The following is a 17,402-nucleotide window of genomic DNA, read 5'->3' on the forward strand; positions in this document are numbered from 1 at the left end:
ACAGCCCATCTCCCGCCGGAGGTGGCCCAACTTCTTCGTAACAGGTAGACGGCCATCTGTCATCGTCTTACACAGCCAAGTTGACAAGCTTGATTACCATGTCGCACGCTCCGATGGAGGCGCATCCCCCTTGAAAGTGGAAGCGGAGGCTCGCCGAAGCCGCGCGCCCGCTGCTCCAGCGCTCGATTTCTCTCTTTCCCCGCTTTCCCCGTATACGCATAGGCGAGCTCGGTTCGCTCGAGCACGCCGGAAGGTCCATCGGTGGACGTCACCGCTTCACAGCTTTTGTTTCTGCGCGCTTGTTGGCCGGTTTGTTTAGCTCTGCAGTGGGGCCCGACGTCGAGATGCCCCGCGTCTTCCTTCAAAAGCCCGTCTTGGCAGGCGAAGATGACGGCGGGAAGAGCGGTCGACGACGAACGGATGCGGGCGGCCACGAAACGCGGCGCGGACATATGCGCTGCGCCGCACAGCGCCCGCACGGCTGCTGCTGCTGCACTCGCCGGCTGAAGAAGACAGCTCGGAGCAGAAGATCTCCACGCGTTGGTCTTTTCGTTACTTTTTGGTAGTCGTTCTATACTGCTGTCTTTTTTCTTTCCTTTATACGTATAATCGGTAATACGGCGGCTGAAACACAATCTCTCGGTCTAATTTAATTGAATTGTATCAGTTCAATTGGCTACGTTTTAGTTCCTGCAGTTTCATCGTTTCAATTTTATTGATTCAGTTGAGTTCCTTTTATAATTTGTGTCGACGATTCCGTCTTCTGGACAGAACTTTCAACTATTTTTTGCCAATGAACGGTATGTCACACCCGTCTTGTTGCAGAGTATATGAAAAAAACATTACCATATGTTCTTAAAATATGCCGTTGCATCTTGACAAGACCGCTCGATGCAAGCGTTCTGGCTAATTTGATGGGCCATGCTGAGGAAGTCCAACACCGTACCTTTATTAAAATTCGAAGGAAGTTGAATAAAGATTGGAGGTGGAGGGTCACTACGAGCAGCCAGCCGTCATGCGCGGTGCTTCGGCGTGGGGGCTGTGCTTTCCCGCCTGAAAGTGATGACTTCCGATACGGCGGTCCTACAGACTTTCTACCTCACCTATTCTCTCCCCCTTATATTCCCCTCCGCGCCGCACTGCGTGAATGCAGGTACGTGTACCCTGTGACTGGCTACACTAATATCCGCATTGCATCCTACACTTCTCATTTCCTTCACAGTCAAATCTGCAGAAATTCAGAGAATTTTGTACTAATGCGTAGCATTGTTATGCCGCTTGTCTTGAGTGTGAGTTACTTCCAGCCCAATTTTTGGGGGTTGTTCTAAATCATGTCTAAGCAATTATCTTCATTTACGTTATTATAACGATTACAGGTGAAACTTCCGCGAAATCTGCATCATTGTAGAAACGCAGGGCGTTATACGTTTTGGCATTCTCCGTGATTTATAAATATTTTTCTTGTTTATTAATTTTTCAAAAACTTTTTCGACCAATTATCTCCACTCACGCTATTATAATGATTACAGGTGGAACTTTTGCGAAATCTGCATCATTGTGGAAATGCAGGGCGTTATACGGTTCGCATTTTCCGTATTTTTTTACATTTTCCTTATATTTTGATTTTAAAAATTTCGTTCGACCAATTACCCCATTTACGCTATTATGACAATTACAGGTAGAACTTCCGCGAAATCTGCATTATTGTTGAAATGCAGGGTGTTACACGGTCCAGGCTAGGGGGGTACTCGGCAAAAAATGCTACGCATTAAAACAACACCATTTCATGCCCGCTGTGCTGGTAGGAGATTTCAACGTGGACGTCTCATGACGCAATGCAACCTCACTCTTGTCCTCCGTGGTCGAACGATTTGGTTTGGTGTGTCACAAAGGCAGTAATGAATAGAAGTGGGATTTTTAGGCACTAAAAAACTCGTTTTAGGCGCCTGAAATAGGCCGGCAAAAGAACGTTTTAGGTTTCTAACGTCGTAAATATAGGCACTATAAATTTTTACATGAATGCAGATCATTTCAAACGAAGCCGCGCGCGACCTGTATCTACGACCGGAAAACCAAAAATGCTATTATTTATGATAGTAGCTCAAAGGCGTCAACTGTTCAGCACAACCGTTCAATTGTCCCATAAAACTGCTGGACTGATGACGATCTATTGGCCTAATTCAACAAGCGCACTGCTCACATTCACGTTCAAGGGCCACTGTTGCTTGCTCGAGCATCGCACGTAGTGAAACGGGCATTAAAAGAATACTTGGAAGCTGGGAACACTGATTAAAAAAAAGCGCTACTTTATGTCTGCCAAACGCAATTAAGTTACGACACAACCAAAACCGACCCAAATAATAAACGCAATAGAGAAGACAATTTAGTAAAAAATTATTACATGAGGGCTGTCAGGTGCAGCTCTGGAAATTTTCTTTTATACAATGATATAATCTAAGTTGTATAGTCAAGATATCCCAACACTCCCAAATACGCTTCCACACATTTCAAGAGCGTTTATAAGAGTGTTGATAGCCCTACAAATGTTTTATGGCAAAGCGTATTTTAGTGCCTCTGGGCAGTGTGAATTTTAAGGCGTAAAGAAATTCAACCGCGCCGTGATGTTTCGCCGTTGGCTCTTCAGTATAGAAATGATCTGTTGAAAAAGTCGTGTTCAATACTCAACCGTTGTATTAAAAATAGAGTTGAATTTGAGTATGACACTAGAAGCGAGGTTGCTACAGAACATGTCTGAAATCTCTTCGGAGAGCACGTGGAACGTACTCAGTGTGAATACTGTGGAAACAGTAGCAAACTACAATCACCTCCAGATTTTTTTATTCAAAACTGTGCCTCTTGTCGCTGTGAATGAGCGTCCCATTTTACTCCTGCTAGCTGTTTACCGGGAATTCGTTGAACTAGGGGAGTAAGCTGAACCTCATAGAGTTCAGAACAGACATTTGTGCCCGGTAACATGAATAACGATCTCATACTGCACTCTAAAGCGAAACTTGAGGATAAATAGTCTTCGTATAGGCGCCGATTTTGAAAATAGGCATTTATAGACATTGATGGGCGTCCAGGCAAAAGCTTCAAAGGAGGCCTTTATAGGCCCTCTAAAAACACCATGAAACCCTTCTTAGCTTCTAATTCACGCGCATAAATCAAATTGTGGTAATAGACGCGCAAGGAACGAAATAGGCAGTTGCCTAAAATCCGGTCTCTAGTAATGCATAAACGTTTTTTTGAAACACAGGACTTTTGGTAGATGCCTACGACGCGGGAGGAGGGAAACGGACCGCCCCATGTTTGTCCGCTATAGAATAAAGATCGAGTCCTTCCAAGTTTTATTGACCTAATTTACTAGCAAGTATGCTCCCTCTCAAATCACAAAAATGTTGTGTTTCTTGCACTCCTTGGACTGTGTTCAGCTTCGCTGGCCCCTTCTTACACGGAGTGGAAATGTAGTTAATTTTTTTTCGTCGCTTTACATTTGTTTCAGTATGTTTTTCTTTGTTCGAGCAGGCCAATTCCGGAGAAAAGCCGTGACTAAGTAGGTGTAAAGAAGCAAAGTCTGCACAATTAAACAACCATAGCAATGAAAGTGAAAAGAAATAAGGGGAAAAAGAGTGCCAAGATGTTTATATAATGAACCCGTGGTTCAGTTAAGGCGACAGGAATAAAATTGCGATCAAATAAAAATTATTCTTTCCTCCTTGTAATTTCAATTGCAAATTATTTTGACATGTTGGCGCTTCAATTTCATGAATCCTTCTGTGCTAATACGGCAAATGCGCATTGCGGATCCAGGTTTCACTGGTCTCGCTGTTTGCGAGACGTGGCCGAGAGGTGTTGTCACAGGGGGCCCTTATTCCGTTGAGAAGCCCCCAGTGGGCCCCAACCCGGTGCACACTCCGCGGTAGCGACCCTGCAGCGCGGGGCAGCTCCGGCGCGCGGTGCCTCGAAGCGTGATCACCTCGGAGTGTGGCGGCGCCGGTCTACTCTCATCTTCGCACTACAGCGGGGGCGACAAAGGCTTGGCCGGAACAAATTTCCTGCTCGCAGCAATAAGATGCAAAGGGAGCGGGCGTGTTCTTTGTCGCGGATAACTTTCCAGTCGCTTCCGGCACGGCCATCCGCAGCCAGGGCGGCACTTCTCCCGGCGGCCAGCATCCATTAATTGCGGCCCGAAGCGGCGCACGCGGCGCAGGAAGTGGCGGCCCGTCAGGCGCCGGAAGCCCGCTCACGCCTGGCACGCGGGGCCCGCAATCACGCGAATGGAAGCTTCTCCGAGGAGCAGCAGTTGCGTCGTCGGCCCGGCGCTGTTGCTCTTCGACATTTCCAATTCAAAGCGAACCGTAGAAGAGCCCGAGCACGCGCTCGCCGCCTGTCCCCCTCTTCTGCTTCCCCCCCGCTGGAATGTGCGCCAGCGATCAGAGCTGGCTTGGCATTCCAGACCTGATGCGGCATTGCTCACTCGCCCAGGAGTCGTTCGCCGGCGGCGCCGAAAGCTGTGCGCTTCGACGTGCGGCCGAGGAAAACAGCCGTCGTCTCCCCGTCTTCGACCGCCGCCGCATCAGCAGCCTTACCGGGCAGGGGGGAACCTGAACCGAATCGATTTCAAGGAGTTTTCCTTGTCAACTGGCTTCCAAACCGCCATGGATGGGACGGTCGCGTGTAAAGACCCCCCTCTCGTATCACTTAGAAGACGCCGTCTACCGTCGCGAACACGCCGACGGCTCCCACCTCTGCAACATTTTTTTAGGTACGCTTCGCTGCTTTGTTCATCCCGCTATTTGTGCCTCATTAAAGTAGGTAATCAAAGGATTCTTCTGAGGTACCGAAACGTTTCAATAAAGCTCCCCTACGCATTGTGATTCCAAAATTGACGTATAGTAATCCTGGCAGAATGAAGTATCACTTTTCGCTGATTAATAGATGTTTAAGTTCAATTAACGCTCCCGGCAAAGTAGTGTAAGAGTGTACACTCTAATTACCGGGCTATAGGGACAAATGAGAGATCTCCGTGGGACCGCGGCCATCTATATAGAGCCACGTTTTAATTTTCGCAAGGGCTGAATGGGCGCGAACTCAAAGGGCTCAACACTCAAAGGGCTGAACGTCCATGTGGCCCTGAAGCACCGGAGGGCCCCGAAACCGGAATTTTTCGCCAGGACGGTAATTTATGCAGCTCGAGAAGAAATGATCGGAAACCTGCAGTGACGCAGGCCATGTTATGGTATAGCTTGGGAAAGCGCCAAAAGCGCAAACTTTAGGTCAAATAAAATTTAAATACCTGATATGCTTGTCTTTATTAAACTTATTTTACTTTATAAATTTGCAATCTCTCGAAGTTATCTTAAATTAGCCTCGAATTTTTTATACCAGAGATGGCTCATCAACATTTTTCGGTGTGCGTGGGTGGCCATGTTTAATGCCTGTAATATGATTCTAATAATTTCTGCCGTGTAAGTGGTAAATGCGAGGAACAAACTTATACCTAACATAGAAAGAGTGGAATGATGTCTAGTGTACATTAATTATTGCATAAGCGTTACTTAACTCGGCAGGTTGAAAACCCGGATTCGTGGCCAAGAGATGCACTTTAATTCAATACTGAGGTTCCGCCATAGAGTTTCATATTAATGTATATATTAGTATGCAACTCTATGGGTTCCGCTTCCCTGCAATTCTGCGCTGGGCAATTCCCCAGGGCAGATTACATTGTTTTTATTTTCTGGGAGTCAAATGGCATGCACGTTGCTGTCATTCACCGAATTTTATTTGTTGTGGGCATGGATTAAAAACGCGGGTGCGTTGTGGTGAAGCTGAACCACGGCTGTATCCGAGTGTGACCTACAAAATGGCCGATGAATGGCACACAAAATGGCCGACACCACAAAGTATAAAAAGAACAGATGAAAGAGTTCTCGGGGTGTCCCAGATTTGTCGAGGAAGCTTCCACGAGCAAAGCAAAGTAATTGAGTTCAAAAAAATATTTTGTAAATTTGTGTCTAAGAATCTAACAGCAGGCATCCGGAATGCGAGACGAGCGTGTATCCCCAACATTACCACAGCTGGCTGACTCTAACTGTCTTAACGCGTTGTGGCCTTAGGGACGGGTACTGAGCAGCCTGCAGGAGTAATTTGAGCATGGTAATAACTGAGGTAGGAAACAAGGGAGGAGCAAAGTACGTTCCCAATAAATGTCCTCTTTATTGGTGATACGACCGCGGGTATGTGCCGAGTCACAGTAACGGAGAGAAAGAAAAAAGAGGAATAGGGAAAAGGGAGCAGATAAAAATGCGAGGCCACGTTCGTTCAGCAGTTCGACACTAATAACTATATACAAACTATGACTATGTACAAAATCCATAGGTATTTTCTATATAGTTATACCCTCACATCATCATACGGGTCACCCTCCATCTATGCTCTTTCTCCCTTTCCCCCTGCTTCACAAAGAGTAGCAAGCCAGAGCCCATACGATCCCGCCGACCTATCTGTGTTTTCCTTCCATTCAATAAATCTCTCTCTCTCTCTCTCTCTCTCTCTCTCTCCTCGTAACGTTTTTTTTTTTTTTTTTTGAACTGGCATCAGAGTAGAGTTTAATTTCAAGTCAGTGTGCTTTATTTCGCCTCTTTATAATACATACGGAAGGACCACAAGAAAAACTGGCCCACAAACACTTTAGCGAATCCTGAAGTCTTCGTTTTATCCGTGGCAGAAGCAAAAGCACTTCAGTCGCACGACGTCGAAAGCCCAACAGGGTGCGTTATGCACGGGAAATCGCCCCTGTACATGATTACACATTGCACAAACACAATGAAACCTTTGATTTGGTTATATGTGTTCGGACCAATGAATACTTCCTTGATATTTCGCACCGCACGAAGGAGACGAAGCCTTGGGAAGTGCCGAAATTGAAGAATGGCCACGGCAGTGGCAGAGCCGCCCCCATTCTTAAACGAAGAAGTGTCCCGGCATGCCTTGGTCTGGGTGACCATTCTGCGGCAGCCGCCGGACGCATTGCCTTCAGCCATGCGGTCCATCCTGCAGAGGGTGGCAGAAGGCAGGCGCGCCCGTCGAATTACTTTCTTCCGAAACGGGCAACGCTTTGGCCGAGGCCTCCGCTATGCACTCTCCCCCGAAAAGGTGCGCACCCTCGAGGCCCTCCTCTAGGACCTCACCCGAATTATGGTCAGCCTTCCCAAGGGTGTCCTCTTCATCTTCTCCGTGGGCGGACAAGTGCGAGTGTCCCAGCTGGAGCAGCTGCGCGAAGGCTGCGCGTACGTGTGCTCGTCAAAGAACTACTTTAGGCAGCTTCCGTACGGGCGCCAGGACCCACCGCGGCCGCTCTGGAACGTGGAGAGCAGAGCTCGTGGCATTCAGGGGACAGCGTCAACAGCCGCCACCAGCCACCTGCCCTCCTCCTGTCGCATGTGGTCGAGGCTCATCGCCGTGATCCGCAATGGAGTGAGCCCGGAGGTGGCGGTGTGACATCTCGTGTATGGAACGACAGCCGGATCTTTTCAACAAGACTTGGATAATGTCAGACGGAAATTAAACATACACTCTGGCGCTCTACGAAGAATCTACACGTTTGCAGGAATGCCATTGACCTCCCTGGAAGACTTCTTCGGGTCGGACACTCTCTTTATCGCTTATGGTGCCGAAGAATGCTCCCAGGATGACAACAGTATACACCCAGTAGAATACAAGCCATTAAATGACCCTAGTCAGGTACGCAGGAAAAAGCGTTTCTCAGTAGCCCACCAATGTCCCCCGTTTCCGAAGTACCATCAGAGCAAAGCATTCACAGCTCCCCTCCCAAGTCCTCCTAACCAGCCAAGAAGCTCCATCCCGTGGCACTTCCGGAGACGGTGGCCCGCCTCTATCACGTGCGAGAAATGCTGGGTAACGGCAACCTTTCTCGCGTGTACCACTGCAGCGTCTCCAGGAAATCCTGTAAGCAGTACGCCCTAAAGATAGTCGAAAAGGGCAAGTGCAAGGGTAGTGAGCAGCTGCTTGTCAACGAGGTGGCCGTCCTGAGGAAGGTGAAGCACCCCAACATAGTGCGTCCGGTGGAGGAGTTTGACGTTGGCTCCGAGCTCTACCTGGTCATGGAGCTGGTTGAAGGCGGCGACCTGTATGGCGCCATAGCAGCGGGGAGGACGTTCTCGGAGCCTGCGGCCAGCCGGCTTGTGTGGGACCTGGCGCATGGCCTGTCGTACCTGCATGCCTTGCGCGTGGTCCATCGAGACATCAAGCCCGAGAACCTGCATCTGGGTTTCGGGGGCGTGCTGAAGCTGGCCGACTTTGGCCTCGCCACCGAGCTGCTGTTAACTGTGTGTGGCACACAGGACTTCGTCGCCCCCGAGATGCTGGCCGAGACTGGGAGTGCTCACCTACATTCTGCTGTGTGGCTTCGCCCCATTTGACAGTGAAACCGACGACCAATAAGAGTTGTGCAATAAAATCATGCACGGCCAGTTCGATTTCAATTCCCCCTGCTGGAATGGTGTGTCGGCCTCGGCTCGGCAGCTGATACAAGGCTTACTGCAGGAGGACGTCGCGCAGCGCTTGACTGCCATGCAAGTTCTTATGCACAATTGGCTTCAGCTGTGGCGGCATGCGGCAGCCTGGCAACGCGAACCATGGCAAGTGGGCTTGCACTTCCAGAGACGCCGGCGGTCAAGCCCATAGTCTGCTGTCACCCTGTCCATGGTCAGTTGCACTCTTCCTCAGCTGCTAGGTCAGTTTCTGGCGGTGTTGCGAGTCTGGCGATGGAAAACTGTCCACTGCGGGCGCACTGCATTTGGCATTAAAGGCTTACAAATTTTAAATTAGAGCAAAAAAATACTATAAAATATATAAATAGGAAAAAAAAAACTTCTGTATAGCCGAGAAGGTTAAACAAAACACTATGGCAAATCGCTAGGCAGTTGGTTTGGGCATAAAATGTTCGCATTTTGTGACACTTTGCCTCACTATACGCATAATTGCGATTGATTAAATACTCACGCTTCGTGTTTTTTTTTTTTAATTGTGAATAGGTTATTTTCTCCAGATCTGAAAATAAGTCAAGTATAGACACTATCGGCATGTGCTTGACGCTCCCCCTTCGTCTATCCATACTGCCCCCTTTCTCCCTCAAGAGGCCTGCCGAGAAATTCGGTAAACAAACAAAGCAAAAATACGGCGGAGCGCACCGTCCTGTGTGTTCTTGTCTACGTGTCATCGTTTTTCGCACTTATTCCCAGAATGTATCACCAATTCGCCCAACTTTAAATTGCTTACTTATTGAGCCATTTCTCCCATCATGTATTTGACATCACCCCTAGGCACGCTTGTATTTTGGGCCTTTGAAAAAGCTGACTCGCTCACCCGTGAGATAAGGAAACCGGCGCCAGACACATCACGTTATAGAGGGTTCTCCACCATCACCTAACACTTGATCCCCGTCCCTACAGGAGGAAAGTGCGTACTACCCACGCCAGGCTAAGCACCAGCAATGACTCACCAAATTATTTACCCCTCCGCTAAGCCCTGTATTCTGTACACCCAGTACTCACTGCATTCACTGCTAGGTCTGTTCACTGCGAGGATAACCCCAATCGTCCCCACGCGCTCTGGGGCTGCCTTACGATAACACCTTACCTAATGAACTGAATGTCCAGTCGTACTGTGTTTCGCACTTGCGCTAGCCTGGATGATTCAGGCGACTACCATATGAGCCGATTTCAACCTAGTCACTCACATCTAGCGGACGCTGGAGCTGAGCTTTCGACCAGAAGGCGACCTGGAGTAAAGTAGCTCATGCCATCTCGGCTACTACTAAGGGTTTTTTTTTTCTGTCCCAATCGGCTAGGCGCTGTTGCTCGTGTCGTTCCTTCTTCGTTTGCTTAGCACGTAGAACCGGACCTTCACTTAACCACTCCTAGAATGACGTGACGTACCAGAAGACGTCATTGCCCACCGCCTGTCAGTGGCGTCACACCTGTTTATTTGGCTATGCAAGCAGCGTAGGGAGCCGAAGGTGGCCCCGCAACCGCTTGACGCAGCTCACCCTCCCTTGTGCTACCCCAATTCTTCTTGCCTGGCAACCACTCTAGGATCTAGAACGTTTTCAACGAGACGGAGTGTTTTGCCAGTGAGCGTGCGCTGACCGCGCACGCACACCGGGTCATCCGCTTTCCGTTTGGGAGCCGGGCGAGCACGTGCTTATGCGACCGGTGAGCATATAAGCGGGCGAAGCTACAGACAGCGTCGCCGCCATGAAGAGGTGGACTACGATGCTTAATGCTCAGAGCGTTTCACGTTAACATCAAACAGTTCCAGAGCGAACAAAAGTTTCCGTCGCAGTGTATCCCATCACGAAGAAACAACCGAAAAGTTTTGCCATGAAAGTGACCCATTGCTAATTTATAGTGTAATCAGAAGTTACCAAGGCTGCCCTGCGTATGGTCGGGCTCCATGTAGCCTTTAGAATAGAGGGCGACCTTGGGAAAAACAGTTTATGCTCCGAGTGCCCAAGTCGCGCTATAGGGAGGGATGCCAGAGAAGACTATGGACACCCTTCTGTTGTTAGCCCTGTCCGCCTATACGAAACCAGCTTTAAACATGATTATGAAAATTAAAGCACAGATATTTCGTGGTATTGTCAATAAATGTGTATAAAGGACAGGGATCTTCCCAGCAAAGGTCCCGTAAGTACATCTAGCCTGCTAGAATATTACCCCGACGAGTCAATGACTATATAAAGGGGGGGGGGGGGGGTCTGATAGGTATTGTGCTTACTAAGGAAAATTGATCTAGGGAGCTGTAACTCCCACACTATTCAGCTTATTTCCCCAAAACGTCCACGCAGTTTCAGAACCAGTCCAGGGGATTCTGAGGCCACTGAAACTAACATTAGTCAATTTGCAGTTCATCTGTTCAGTTGTCGAAAGTTTTACAGCCACTTTACTGCCGGCCTTCTCATTTCTAAGTCGTTATAAAGAACGTCACAATTTCTGTGGTGTGACACCACCTCGTGTATAGCAGTACTTTTGGCTAATATTCAGCAGTCTTTCGTGATCATGTAGTCGGGGTGCTTTCACATTAGCAGGCACAGAGACAGTCTTTACAATGAGTTTCCCACTTTTGACACCTATATCACGAGTTCCGAAATTGGCAACGTAGCGTTTAACCGCCGCTTACAAAGGACCGTCGCACCCAATGTTGGCGACATTTTATTGTGGATCCCCTTCGCCCTTTTTTCTTTGAGAAACAAGAACTTTATTGCCCGAAATATGATTACTGACTAACGAGGAAGATAGGCAAGGTTCAGGCTTTTATTGTTTAGCCAAGAGCAAGACACCCAATTCTTTTGATGACCCATTTCGATCAATACGGGTTTGTGCGATTTATGTTTGATACTGCTTCGCGAAGTAGTATCTTAAAGCGTTGTTAAGGCATGGTAAAACAAAATAGACAAGGGCAATTAGGGCGACGTTGTTACAAAATCAGGCACAAAATACGAAAGTTGCTCGAAACCAACTGCCAGCAGGAACACGTGGAGCTCTGGCTAAACAAGCGACACGCGAGAAGTCAAGACGTAATGTGGTGTAACACCGCGCCGTGTACTTTGACACGAAACGGGGGAGAGACTGTAAAGGTTGTGTAGAGGGAGAACGTAGAAGAAAGGAGGGAAAAGAAGCTAAACGGACCTTTCCCCTGTCTTGTAGCTTTCTGGTGAAACAAGAGAACGTTCGCTTTCCGTTGCAATTATCGGGGTGAGTCATTAAAAGCGAACACTGCTACGGCACCTTCCGTCCTTTGTTTGCCCAGAAGGACCCGTGGCTCGCGTTTGCGGCGCGCTCCTTCGCTGGCCATCTCCCACGGCCAGCGCTCATTTGGATGGTAATCATAGGAGCTGGCCTTTGAGCGAAAACGTTGTTTTTCGAGGGAGCCACGTGGAAGGCGCTGGTGCGCAGCCGCGGATAGCGAGAAGGGCACAACGCGAAAAGGCAAAAAACGGTCGACCCATTCGAGAGAAGGGAGCGAAGAGAAGGCGTGGAGGGGCAGAACAAGAAAGCGGGGCTGCTCTCGAGAACCAAGGCCGGAAAAAATAGTTTGGTGAGCGAGCGAACTGTTGCGACTCTGAGTGGATTTTGCTGACCAGGATGAATGGTACATTTTCAGCTGAAAAGCGCCCAACAGACAACGCAGTTTTCGGTCAGTCGTTGCGGCCTAGCAGCATCTCCTAAGAAAAAAAAGCGAATGATATAATTGAAGTGCGGATACACCTTAAGGAAAAATTTGAGAAGAAATGCGGCGAGGCTTTCGCGATAACTAATTAGGCACCCGGCAATGGTGCATAACAAGCCCAGCTGCTTTGAACCTTTTACGACGTCTACCTTTCGGACAGAGATAACCGAAAGCATGAAAAATGACCATCTGTCTCCAATAATGTTTCACCTGAAGCGCTACAAGATGTTTTAAAATTTTTGTAAGTGTATATTCAATGGGAAACCGACATTCTTGTTCTGGGCTCGTCTACGCACTGTACGACACATTTATATCGGGAGATGGGGGGGGGGGGGGGGGGGGGGGTAGCCAGAGGAAAGGGATTTTCGCACCGAAAATATGGCACGCTTCGAAAAGAATAAAAGGCTGCACCGAATTTGTGATGTGAACTCTCATTTTGCTAACACTGCTTGGGAACTTTATTTGCTTTCGGTCAATTTAAATGTTCTTCTCCGCAATGAGTCTACCAGTAACCCTTATTATATTTTTCGTGTGTGTCATGGCTCCCGATGGTATGTCTCTTGTTTACGCAGTGAGCACGAGCATGGGAGTGCCTTTGTTTTTCCCGACCGTTGGCTATTGGGGGAGCTTGACTGACCTACGGTGTGCACTTCACGAAACGGGCGGGAGGAAGGAAGGACCAAGATAAACACCACGTAGCGCCTTTTTTTTTTCTTTTGTCCTTTTCTTTTTGGTAAGTGAGTCGTTCCCACGTGTGTGAACTTTCGCAAAACTCAAAATAGGTCTCGTATGTTTATTCGTACTTTATCTGTTTGCGTGAAACACAATTTAGTGGCAACAGAGACGTAAGATGGTGACGACGACGACGACGACGACGATGATGATGATGATGGTGGGGGTAGTATCACTCAGTCAATCACGTTTATTTACGTGCCCAGGAACAGTGATTGATTTTCGTGCTGGTGCACAGATAATAAAATAAAAACAAAAAAACAAGTCACTGTGTGTGGCTTGTTTGCTTCTTGTATCTTGTTTTTATTCGAGCGGTGTAAACAAAGTGAGTAAAACAAACGTGGAGCTACAAATGAAAACAGGCAAAGAGAGACACCTACTGAACTCAAATATAGTTAAGGTCGTTCCGATTCGATTAAGACCTGATTTTAGCCGATTTCTACACTTCAAACATATTTAAGGAGAATCGGGTTGAACCCGATTTCTCCCCGAATGGACATTTTTCGAAGTAGCGATATGCACAATTGTGGGCTTACGGTCCGTAGTTCTCAACCAATACTTGCTGGAAGCAAGCCCTACAAACACAGCTTGCGAACTCTGAGTATTGGCCTGACTCTACGGGTCGCTACTCCAGGCTGACGGATGCTGTACCGACATTGCGGTGCCCAGCTAACGGAAGCTGTAATGTGGAGAGAACTTTCTCCCGGTTGAGATACGTTCAACCATCCGACATGTCTTGGTTGGAAACCGACATGTTGCCCATGCAGATAATAACGTATGTAAAGAAGGATGTCTACAAAATGAATGATAAACTTTTTGTGAACAACATCTTTCATTTTATGGAAGTTATCAATGCTCTTTACTGTCATCATTACTTACTCATTTCCAAAAAAACGTCAAATTTCCGAGAGCATTTGCTAGAAAACCCTGTGTACCCCGATAACCACAATTGAAACGAATACCAATTTTAACGAATTAGTTAAGAAGCTCATAATTTCTTCTGATAAAACAAACTGAGTGTAGTGGGCATGTAAAAGTATCACTTCTCAACAATTAGAATAATAACATTTAGTTACACTGCCATGAAGTTATTGGCTGTGAGCAACGAACGATACTTTTGTGATCACTCTCCTTAACAATCAATCAATCAATCGATCAATCGATCAATCAATCAATCAATCAATCAATCTCTATCGTCTGCGTCCAGTAACAACCTTAGGGTCTTGGTGCTGGTTCAGCATATATAAAACTTTCTTAAAAACAAATGAAAATCAAGACGATACAACACACAAATTACCCCGTATAAGACAAAGACAACAAAACAAAATATAGTTACAAAAATCGCAGAAATAATAATAATAATAATAATAATAATAATAATAATAATAATAATAATAATAATAATAATAATAATAATAATAATAATAATAATAATAATAATAACAATAATAATCGTCATCATCATCCACAACAGCCGGTATTTGTCCACTGCATGACGATGGCCTCTCCCATAGACCTCCAACCACTTCTGACCTGCTATGTCGGAACCTAATCTCCGCCCTGAAATTTCTTATTTCATTCCTCTATCGAGTTGTCTTCCCCTAAGTCTAGTCTCGCCCTTCGATACTTACTCTGTTACCCTGGGGGTAACTCGTTTGCTTTTCGCCAAATTACATGGCCACCCCAAGCCCACTTTTTTCTTTTAATTTAGGCTGTGAAGCCTTCCAAATGAGTTTGTGCCATGAGCCACGACACTCTCTTCCTGTACCTATGAACTGCTCCTGTCATATTTCTTTTCGGTGCCGGTTTAGATGAATTGGCTTGCCGTTCAAGGTGTTTCGTAAGGCGCGAAGTTTCGCTACATAAATCATTTTTGGTTAGAACGAATTTCTTGTACGCCAGAGACAACCTCGAGAAAATGGCGAAAAACGTATTTCTTGGTGGGAACAGAGACATTCCCGATGCAAGCAACCTGCGTTCTTCGTATTAACGTTAGATGATGCGCAAACAGTACTAGCTGTTTATGTCCACTCGCCTGCTGGCACGCCCAAAGTGTCACTATGGCTTCGATGCCCATAAATTCCGTGCGTTTAGCAGAACATTATGTAACTTATACTTGCGCGGCACGGATTTTGGTTTGCTACGCCACTTTAAGCAGAACTTGTTCTTTTTTCCTATGCCTTTTTTCCCGCGACAACAGTTCTGTATAACAGCGAAAAGCCTAGAGCTCGTCTTGGGCTTTTAAGCAGAAGTGAATTTAGCATTCGCCTCTTCCCTTTCTCTAGTGGCTCCTATAAAAGTAAAATGTCACTTCCAGTCGCTCAAGGTTGAACATGATAAGCTAAAAGTATAAGTTGTGTCCCGTTATTCCCCATTTGCAAGTAAGCTTTGCTCGCATAATCTTACAACGAGCACCTTTTCACATTTTTTTTGTTATTCAAACGCATGTCCATGAACTATGTGATCTACAGACGCCCTTAGCAGAGGCCTTGGGCCGAAAATCTACTGTTGCTATCACGTTGCTTCGGTACATTACGTGCACGAAGTAAAAAATATGGATGGCCCCTGAAGCAAGACCTATTAACGCTGCCAGCAACAAAAGAGCGCCGCAGACTTCAGGAGTCGTCAGGAGCAGCGCACACTGTAAGCGAAATGGGCACAAGGCAGCCATTTCGCGAACCTCACCGAAAATAGCCGCAGCTTTCATCAGACCAGTCTCCAATCAAACAAAAAGCACCGGGTTTCATTACCGCACGTGATGTTTTTTTTTTCTTTCTTTTTGTGTACTGCACCTTATTTTTATTTTGCGTGTGCGCGACGCGTCGCGACCACGGATGATCCGAGCGGTCTATCAACGCCTCCCTGCTCAGGCAAGCATGAAGGAGGCTCAGTGTTGCCGAGTAATGCTCACACGCGTAATGTTTATTGTTGGATCCGCATGAACATCGACCCGAAACATCATCATTATCGGCAAACGTGACCTGTATGAGGCCGGCCGGGCGACCAAAGCGCAGTTGCCCCGACCGGCGCAGTGTCGCTGAGCCTCATGTGTCATACCAATCGCGTCCCTGCTCACACTGTACCCTGCCCAAGTTGCAACGAAAAAAAGGCGCGGTTCAACCGGCCCTGCCCCGAAACGTGCTCGTCTTCGTCACCCCGTGAGCCGCCTTCCTTGTTAACAGGGAGACTACTTGTAATCAGCGAAACGCACCACAAGTACGCCACCCACCTGCCGTACTTTTGCTCGTGGAGCGACCTTCTATACAGTTGGCTTAAGTTTGCCCTTGGAGCAAGCCTTAGCGTCAACGTTTCGCATTACACTGACCATCAGGGTTATTCTGTAATGCCTTGTTTTTGTGTTTTACGCCCTGAAGGGTCGCTTCCCTAATAAACTCGCAGTGGTGGGCGGCGATTGGTTAACTTCGACCCTTTTCTACCCTAAGGGCGCGCCTAAATACAGTACGAATGGGAGTTATCGCTTTTTGGCCGCCGTCTGAGAGTTTATTGTGACGAGCGAAAAAAATCCGTTTTTCAACGTGTAGCATTAATCTTCCGAACCGGGGGGATGGATATAGTTCGAAAGATTCCCAGTTGTATTTCACGCGGAATTCTCTCAAATGGTGGGCTAATTTTTCATAATATATTTAAAATACATGTCACAAACATCGTTCGGATTTTTCTGGAGTTTAAGCGAGGTTATTCGCGTATGTTTATCTAGGAGAAATAAGCAACATCATGTATCCGAACGAAACGCTCATATTCGTGGCAGCTACATCGCCATAAATATCCTTAAAAGTACTTTGGACCTCCCTTAACGAGGTCAAAGTCAATGTTATCACTTTTCTTGCTTGTCATCTGCTTCCAGAACATTTCGAGGTACTTTTGTTAATTATTTTTTGTTGAGTGCTACACGTTCAGTGATTTCTTTTCCTGTGAAGAAGCGGAGAAAATATTTTTCCGTTTGTTACTTTTATTTCCAATCTGCCTCGTGCGCGCATTCAGGCTGAGAGCTCTTTGCAGCAAGAATGTTCACTGCTGGAGGTTTCCCTCCAATTCTTTATATTTTCTTGCCTCAAATAACCAGAAACCAGTCCGATGACTATTAGACCATAGTCGTTAAAAGTCTTTTTCAAAAACTTGATTAGCCCAGTTCTCTTTTCTTGTTACGTAATCCTCACAAATTGGCTTCTCTTGAGGATTCTCTATTAAAAAGTACAACTCTTCACTGCTGACACTGACAGTAAACAGGCAAATCTGCTTTTCTCCCATCGCAGACATACTCTCTATTATTCCCAACGTCACCAGTGGGCGTTGAACAATACACTTGGCTCAAATATTGTGCTGCAAATTTTGGTTACACCGGCTACACAAATACATAAAGCAAGGCACGAACATTCTCCTGACACGAACATCAATAT

The 17,402-nt window shown here is 46.9% G+C and overlaps 1 pseudogene; it reads left to right on the forward strand.

Moving 5' to 3' along the window:
* Positions 1 to 6,930: 6,930 nt before the first annotated feature.
* Positions 6,931 to 8,706, forward strand: LOC144161821 (serine/threonine-protein kinase DCLK1 pseudogene; annotated as a pseudogene).
* The last annotated feature ends 8,696 nt before the right edge of the window (positions 8,707 to 17,402 follow it).

Source organism: Haemaphysalis longicornis, unplaced genomic scaffold (assembly GCF_048455015.1).
Source record: "Haemaphysalis longicornis isolate Haplotype H1 unplaced genomic scaffold, Haemaphysalis longicornis Haplotype H1 scaffold_1, whole genome shotgun sequence".
Classification (NCBI taxonomy): domain Eukaryota; kingdom Metazoa; phylum Arthropoda; class Arachnida; order Ixodida; family Ixodidae; genus Haemaphysalis; species Haemaphysalis longicornis.